The sequence below is a fragment of the Bubalus bubalis genome, chromosome 18, assembly GCF_019923935.1.
Source record: "Bubalus bubalis isolate 160015118507 breed Murrah chromosome 18, NDDB_SH_1, whole genome shotgun sequence".
Classification (NCBI taxonomy): domain Eukaryota; kingdom Metazoa; phylum Chordata; class Mammalia; order Artiodactyla; family Bovidae; genus Bubalus; species Bubalus bubalis.
The window spans coordinates 59,016,731-59,026,003 of record NC_059174.1 but is presented as its reverse complement, the minus strand read 5'-3'; positions in this window follow the sequence as shown (position 1 = coordinate 59,026,003).

Genomic DNA, 9,273 nt, shown 5'->3' with positions numbered 1-9,273 from the left:
ATTAGGGACCTTCGTTTGCAAAGTGATGCCTTTGCTTTAAAATACACTCTCTACTTTTATGATACCTTTTCTCTCAAAGAGCAGGCTGTCTTTTAATTTCCTGACTGCAGCCACGTTCAGTGAGGCTCCAGCCGCCTCACCCTCCCACTGTCCCCACGCAAGCCTGACTTCTCTCCAGCCCGCGCCCCTGACCGCTGGCTCCACTCGGGCCCCGCCTCCAGGCTGCCACGCCTTTTCACTGAGCGTGCGCACAGCGTCACACACCCGGAATCGGAGAGGGGAGAGCGGAGGTGTCAGCCCAAAGTGAGTTTTCTGTCTTTCCTGTCAAATTTTCTTCTGGTAGTTAGTTTTCCTCTGTAATGTGAGTTGAGGGTCGCTACTGAACCTAAATTCCCGCGGCCGTCCCACCACCCCCAGCAAATTCAGATGTCCTTGTGTGGCGAAGAGGCGCCTCCATTTTGTTTTAAACTCGCTCTGAAGCGGATGCCTGCGTTTGGTCTGAGACGCTTCTTTTCGTACCTCTTTCCTGCTTAAAACCAATTTCTGAGCTCAGTGACCCCTTTGCCCTTCCTGCACCACGTGAAATTCTTTTGGGCGACGTGGGTTTATTCGCTCCGCGGTCCCCAGGCTCGCCCTCTCGACCCCTGGAGGCCGCGCCGGCCCCCGCTCCCGGAGAGGCTCGGTTCTCTCCCTGGTCCTGGGATTCTAGAGCGCCCGTCCCGCTCCTGAGACCCTCAGGCTCCCAGCCGTTCAGTCGTCGCGTCTCATCAGGCCGGTAATTCTGCCTCTCAGGCATTCCTTTCTTAGAGCGTTACCCGGACTCCGTGTGGGGGGAGGTGGCCTGGGCCAGCCACGTGACACCAATGGTTCTGTGTCCCAAATACAACCCGCTGGAATGTGTATCTTGCGGGTGGGGGCTTCTTATTCGGTCGCCATCCCTCCCTGCAAATAGGAGGCCAGGAGGGTTAGGAGAAGCAGAGAGAGCGACTCCGAGAGAATTAGAAATTGAAGAAAGCATGATGGAGAAACGATAGCAACGAAGAGGATTGGTGAGGAACTTGGGAAGAGATAGCAACATGAAAGAGCATAAGCCTTGAAGGTAACGGTGGGTAAAGTAGAGAAGTTTAGAGAACAGCAGGGTCTCCAGTAAGTTAAAAGTGTGCAACATAGGGAGGTGGTGTTGAGTCCAGGGATGCTGTCTAACCATCTAATCCTCTGTCGCCCTATTCTATATCCTTCAAGGGAGAAGGGCTGTAAATCAGCGGTCCCAAAGAGGGCGACAGTGGAGAGACAGTTCACACAGAGACCCCGCAAAGGGGATACAAGATTTGGAACCTTGACCTACAGACAATATCCCGCTGGCAAAGAAAGGGGACTACTAGTGAATGGAATCAGCGATGCACTTTATGTTCCTGGGCTCCAAAATCACTGCAGACGGTGACTGCAGCCATGAAATTAAAAGACACTTGCTCCTTGAAAGAAAAGCTATGGCCAACCTGCTGCTAAGTCGCTTCAGTCGTGTCCGACTCTGTGTGACCCCATAGACGGCAGCCCACCAGGCTCCGCCGACCCTGGGATTCTCCAGGCAAGAACACTGGAGTGGGTTTTCATTTCCTTCTCCAGTGCATGGAAGTGAAAAGTGAAAGGGAAGTCGCTCAGTTGTGTCTGACTCTTAGCGACCCCATGGACTGCAGCCTACTAGGCTCCTCCATCCATGGGGTTTTCCAGGCAAGAGTTCTGGCGTGGGGTGTCATTGCCTTATGAGCAACCTAGACAGCATATTAAAACATGGAGACATTAATTTATTTGCAGATGAAGTTTTATATAGTCAAAGCTATAGTTTTTCCAGTAGTTATGTATGGATGTGAGAGTTGGATCATAAGGAAAGCTGAGCACAAAAGAATTGGTGCTTTTGAACTGTGGTGTTGGAGAAGACTCTTGAGAGTCCCTTGGACTGCATGGAGATAAAACCACTCAATCCTAAGGGCAATCAGTCCTGAATATTCATTTGAAGAATTAATTGATTCTGAAGCTGAAGCTCCAATACTTTAGCCAGTTGTTGCGAAGAGCTGACTCTTTAGAAAAGACCCTGATGCTGGGAAAGACTGAAGGCAGAAGGAGAAGGGGATTACAGAGGATGCGATGGTGGAATGGCATCACCAAGTGGGTGCATGTTCAGCAAACTCTGGGAGTTGGTGAAGTGAAGTCGCTCAGTCGTATCCGACTCTTTGCGACCCCATGGACTGTAGCCTACCAGGCTTCTCTGTCCATGGGATTTTCCAGGCAAGGGTACTGGAGTGGGTTGCCATTTCCTTCTCCAGGGGATCTTCCTGACCCAGGAATTGAACCCCAGGTCTCTTGCATTGCAGGCAGGGGATTTACCCTCTGAGCCACCAGAGAAGCCCAGGGAGTTGATGGACAGGGAAGCCTGGCATGCTGCAGTCCATGGGGTCACAAAAAGTCCAACGCAACTGAGCAATTGAACTGAACTGAATGATTTGAGGAGCTGAGAAAGAAATTGAGCTGAAATGAAGCATTGCACTTGGAGGTACCAGAGAGTTCAGAGGAAGGGAGGGCAGAGATCGAGGAAGAAAGGCAGAAATACAGGGAGATTTTGGATTATCAGGGAGGTTGGAGAGTAAGCATCTTTATGGGGAACAAATGGCAGAGAGAGGCAGGATGGGAGTCAGGGAAGAAGTAAAGAGGAGGACAGGCACAGCCGGAGAGCAGAGGGAAAGAGGAAAGGAGACAGAGAAAGAAATAGGGAAACAGATAAACCAAATGAAGTGGAAACAACTAGTGTGCAGGTGGGGGAGGGGACTAGATCCAGAAGAGTGCTGAATCAATTGGATAAAGAATTAGGACGTGATACATTGATTTTTAGCTTTACAGTCTAATAAATTTAAATCTTCTTCCTTTAAATTAAACAGAGGAGGATGAGAATTTCTAAACTGTCTGTAAGGCTTCTGGGTGTTGTAATTATTTGTATCGAAGGATAGCATCCATGTGCAGCGCCTGTTGAAGTGGGAGCTAAGGCAGTGACTTGACTCTCAGAGGTGGGTCACCCGCTTCCCTTTTCCTGGTGTGGAGTAGAGGTTGTGGGAGAGAAGTGGTCCAAGAATTGGCAGACTCTGTTACTACATGGTACCTTTTCAAGGAACTTTAAACATGTTCTTAGTGATGGTTTTCCTTTTTGCTTTCTCCTTTTTTTACATTTAATTCTTTTTGTAGCTTGGGTTAAAGATTAGTTCACTTGGTACCTACTTTCTTTTCAACAACTATTTGCTTCTGACAAGATTTCGTGGTCTCCTATAATTAGGTTGAGGCATTCTTTTCTAAATATGCTATATTAACAATTTTTTCTTTCACTTTGCACCAGAATTATTCAGTGAAAAATTTTTAATAAGCTGATTAACTTTAGGTTTGTTTGATATTTATTTGAGGCCCTTTTGCTGTCTTCTCTTTACGTTATATCTTGGAAATGTTTTTTGGTAACTAATAAATATTTATAGACTATTTTGATGAGCACTTAGTAAGGATGTCAGTGATAATTTTTATTGAATCAAGACCTAATTTAAGCAGGCAGTATTATGGTCCATTTTCTTCTCTTTTATATGGTCTGCTGACTAGTGAGCTATGAGTTGATCTGATGATGTTTCCTCAAGTCCAGAAGGTGAGCAGCAGTGACCCCTGAAATGATGGCCAAATTGGGTGTGTGACTGTGTGTGGCAGTTCTTGGAGGGAGTTGCCACTTGTCCTTAGAATTTGAAGTGCATCAGTTTTCCACAATGCAACAAGGACAAAAGTAGGATGGATGCGGGAACATAGGCTTAGAGTCAGAGACAATCATGAGCCGTCTTCTGTGAATAAAGGTCAATATGAAGCGATGCCTGCCACCTCCACTGGCTTCCCCGTGTCTTCAGGGCAGCATCCTGACTCCTCAGGTGGCTCTACAGCCCTTTGTCATCCTCAGGTCTCTGCCAGTGTCTCCAGCCTCATCCTGGAAGCTGACCCTATTCTCATGGTCTGTCTGTCCTGGTCACATTCACTTAGTCCTTGTTCATAGACACCAAAACCTTCTCTGTCTCGGATCTTAGTTTTTCTTCTACCTTTGATCATTACATCACCGTGGCTCTTGCTCTTTCTGTTCCTTCAGGTCTAGGTCAGAGAGGTCTCCCCATGTCCCTCTGATATTTGCTGTCACATTAACCAGATTTACTGCTTCTATATTAATCACATTCATCAGAGATGCCCTTCTTCCTTAATTATTTGTAATCTTTCCTCTTTTCCCTTCACTGAAGGATGCCCCATATTCCTTTTCCTCCCAGGATGCTTGCAGCATCTCACTCTGGGGGTGAGGACTGGGAATGTGGGTTCAGCTGAAGAATTCTCAGAGGAGACAGAGGGCAAGGGGTAGGTGATGATGGTTGCTATATCTGTTCTAGACATTTCAAGTCTAATTGATCCTTACCCCATGTTCACTTAATTACTCAATAACAAAAAGATGTGAGGAATCCTGAAAAGCCCGATAGATCTATTGTCTTGAAGTGCCACCTTGTTTTAGTCTGCTGTGTCTGCTCACTGCAGCCCCCAGGTCTTCTAACCTCTGTCCATCCAGGGACTGTTTGCCATCTTGGACGGCAGCTTTGCCTTCTAGCAGTTCATCTACTCAGAGCAGGGGATGCTGAGTTTACTGTGGTTAGAGTGTCCAGAAGGTATGGAAGTTAAATGCATATGAAGGAGACATCTCCCCATCGGACAAGCGCACACCCCCTTAATGACCTGAGGTATCTGGCAGTGAGCTGTGAGCACAGAGAAGAGGAACCAGTGAGATGGGACCTCTCTTTTGTGACTTCTTTACCAACCATCCCTCAACTGCATAAAGTCTGCCATTGCTGATAGGTTTTCCCAAGAGGATCAGGTTCTTGGTCTCCGTTCTGAATGCTCAGTGTTCTTGGATTTACAGCTTGGGCGCGTTTCTTTTGTGATGCCCATGCCCAGTAGTCTCTGCTCTTTAGCCCTCTTGTTCAGCTGTGCCTGGAGAAGAGGCAGTGAAAAGGGTTTCAGGTCAGCTGAGGTGCCCCCTGCTGCTGTGTACATGAGGCTTCACCAGGAGGAGAGTGTGATGCCAGGGAACGTGTGGAAAAGTGCCTGTGTTGGACTCTGTGCTGGAGTTGACTGTCCTGCATCCTTCCTGAGGCAGCGTGTGACAGAGAACTGTCTGTTCCACATGGTGAGGTCCTCCCTGTGTGTGTGGTTGGGACACAGGAAGGGGCTGTGTTAACTCTAAGCATTAAACTGCATGTTTTCCACTTTCTTGATACCCCTCTGAAGCCTCCTGTTGCCTGAGGATGCCCAGAAGAGAAAGAAGAGGAAAAAACAGTTAGGAATGGCTCTTTCTCAAGTAAGATTGTATTCTCAGTGGATTCTCAGTCTGTCCTTCCTGAAATACCCATCTTTGGGCTCGCTAATCTTGTCTGACTCTGGAGTATCCTGTCTCACACCTTTACATGCACACTCAACCAGACACCTTCTGTCAGGGTCTGTCGTCCTCACTTAGATCCTGTCTCCCCATACCCAGTGACCTGGACCTTGTGAGGAGGTTCCCCTGGGAACCATCCTGGGCAGGGCTTCTCACCCACGGGTTGGAGACAGGGTCTCAGTGCTGTTGGGCAGCAGGGATTGCTTAGGGCCCATCTGGATGTGCTGTCTGCTCTCTGTCAACCAGGGTAAGGAAACTGCAGGTGGACGTCAGGTATTAACATGCACTGTACGTTGTAAAATATGGATAGAGGCCACTAAGGGGAAATCAGTCCTGACTTTGTGTAGTACATTTAAAAGTAATTGAGCCTCCTTGAAAATCTTAAGGATTTGGGGATGGAATGGAAAGCTTAGAAAGAGACTTCGGGGCTAGGGTATGTTTCATTATAATATATAATTGAAACTATGAGATCAACATTTTTAAAAAAATTTATTTTCTGGCCACATGATGCAGCTAGTGGAGTCTTAGTTCCCTGAGTAGGAATTGAACCTGAAACCCTGCAATAAAATATGAGTACTTAACCACTTGACCTCCAGGAAATTCCCCAACTTTCCTAATTTCAATGCAATATTTTGTTCATGGAATAAAAAGATAAGCTTTGGCTTTTGTTAATAACTGGATACCTAACATTAGGGATTAAATCATATTACTGTTTTTTAAATATATTTATTTGTTGTACTGGCTCTTCATTTTTGCAGTGGCTTTTATCCAATTCTGTGTGATGGCCACTCTCTAGTTGCAGTGTGTGGGCATTGTTGGGGCTTCTCTTTTCTTGCAGCATAGGCTCTAGAGGAGGCTGGCTTCAGTGGTTTCACCTTCTGGGTTCTGGGGCCTGGCTCAGAAATTGAGGCTCATGGGCTTAGTTACCCCTTGGCATATGGAATTGTGCCAGAGCAGGAATCAACGCCATGTCTCTTACACTGACCAATGGGTCCTTTACCACTTTGCTACCAGGGAAGCCCTCATATTATTTTTAAATATAGATTTTATAGAGATTGTAGTTAAAGTCTTTTGTATGTTACTTTATGCTTACAGTACTTTTTTTTTTTTTTTTGAACTAGTATAAAATAATGTTGAGGACTCCTCCTAGTACAGTGGAGAAGAATGTGCCTGCCAATGTAAGGTGCACGGTTCCACCCCAGGTCCAAGAAGATCCCTCAAAGCAACTAAGCCCATGCGGCTCAACTACTGAGCCTGTGCTTCAAAACAAGAGAAGGCACTGCAGTGAGAAGCCTGTGCACTGCAGCCTCAACTGGAGAAAATCCGCTCATAGCAATGTTCTGTGTGGCAAGGGCTTTAATCAAACTGCAGAGCTTGCAGTTCATCAGAGATATCATACTAGGGAGAAACTTTGTAAATGTGTGTGTGGAAAGGACTTCAGGCAAACTTCAAGCTGTGCGGTTCATGGAAGAATTCATACTGGAGAGAAACCTGACAAATGTAACAATTGTGACAAACGTTTTATTGCACAGTCATCCTTAACTTGCCATCAGGTAGTTCCTATAGGAGAGAAAGCATAGAAATGTAATTTGGTGGAGGAGTCTTCAGTTCCCGCTCTTACTTTGCAGTTCATCAGAGAATTCTTACCGGAGAGAAACCATGTAAATGTGATATCTGTTGCAAGGGTTTTAGTCATATTGGAAAACTTGTAGTTTATTGAGGAAGTCATACTGGAGAGAAAGCATATAAATGAGATCTCAGCAGCAAGTCCTTTAATCTAAATGCAAACCTTGAAGTTCATTGTAGAATTCATACTGGGGAGAAACCTTAGAAAGGTAACAATTGTGCCAAACATATTAGTGAACAGTCAGCTTTAACTCACTGCCATGCAGTTCATGTAGGAGAGAAAGCGTAGAGATGTGATGTATGTGGCCAGTGCTATATTTAAAATGACCATGTTAGAAATCACGGATAATTGATAGTGGAGAAAAATGTTAAGAATGAAACAATTGTGAGACACATTTAGTGCAAATGTAATGAGTATGGCAAAGCCTTTAATCTGAATTCAGGCCTTATAATTCATCAGAGAATTCATACTGTATAGAAAGCATTCAAATTTGGCAGAGCTTCTAGTGCTTGCGCAGCCTTAACTGACCGTTAGGCGGTTCCTAGAGGGGAGAAACCACATAAATGTAATTTATGTGACAAACCCTTTGGTCACAAGGAATGACTTTGCCGATCATCTGAGAATCCATATGGCAATGAAAACTTACAAGTATAGTAAATGCAGTAAAGTATATCCACTTTTTGACTCTCAGAAAAGTCAAACTGGAGGAAAACCACATGAAATGTGCTAGGTGTGGCAAAGCTTTGATTCTGTGTTCAGATGTAACTAACCATCAGATAATTAATTAGAATTGAAATCTTACCCATGTAGTGCATGTGTTATGTGTTTCGGAAGCCATTTGGTTTTTACAAAATTCATACTGGTGAGAAGCCATACATTTAGAGCGCAGTCAATCCCTCCAGTCTAGAGTGGAGGGAATCATAAATTTAATGTATGTGGTCACAGCTTCAGTAACAGGCTGATCATTCCCATCATCAGATTATTCATAATATAGAGAGACCTTACAAGTGTACGAGGGTGGCAAATCCTTCAGTTGGCATTCAGGCCTGAAAAGATATCAGGTGATTCCATACTGGAGAGACCATCCAAATGCAATCAATGTGGCCAGGCTTTTCAGGTGTTTACACATTTGGCTTCTTGAGAATATTCTCTAGGTAGAAGCTATATCAATGAAATGAGTGCATCAGGGGTTTTAGACAACAGTCTGAAGTCAGGATTCATTAAAGAACTCATCTTGGAGAGAAAGCTTACAAGTGACATGAGTGTGTAGAACCTTTACCTCAGGGTCACACCTTACCAACCATCAGATTCTAGTGAGAACCTTGCTAGTGTGCAGAATGTGGCAAGGCCTTCAGGTACTGCTTCAAACTCGTGGTTCACCAAACACTTTATAATTAGAAATGCAGTGACTATTATAGCTTTCAAAATTGCGTCTCGCTCTTTAGGGATTCTGGAATTATATATGTCTTTTCTTTTTAATACAATGTCTGGTTTTATCATAACTTTGCTTGCAAGGAGCTGCTGCTACTAAGTCACTACCATCGTGTCCGACTCTGTGCGACCCCATAGACAGAAGCCCACCAAGCTCCCCCGTCCCTGGGATTCTCCAGGCAAGAACACTGGAGTGGGTTGCCATTTCCTTCTCCAATGCGTGAAAGTGAAAAGTGAAAGGGAAGTCGCTCAGTCGTGTCGGACTCTTTGCAACCCCATGAATCGCAGCACGCCAGGCCTCCCTGTCCATCACCAACTCCCGGAGTTCACTCAGACTCACGTCCATCGAGTCAGTCATGCCATCCAGCCATCTCATCCTCTGTCGTCCCCTTCTCCTCCTGCCCCCCAATCCCTCCCAGCATCAGAGTCTTTTCCAATGAGTCAACTCGTCGCATGAGGTGGCCAAAGTACTGGAGTTTCAGCTTTAGCATCATTCCTTCCAAAGAAATCCCAGGGCTGATCTTCAGAATGGACTGGTTGGATCTCCTTGCAGTCCAAGGGACTCTCAAGAGGCTTCTCCAACACCACAGTTCAAAAGCATCAATTCTTCGGCGCTCAGCCTTCTTCACAGTCCAACTCTCACATCCATACATGACCACAGGAAAAACCATAGCCTTGACTAGACGGACCTTTGTTGGCAAAGTAGTGTCCCTGCTTTTGAATATGCTACCTA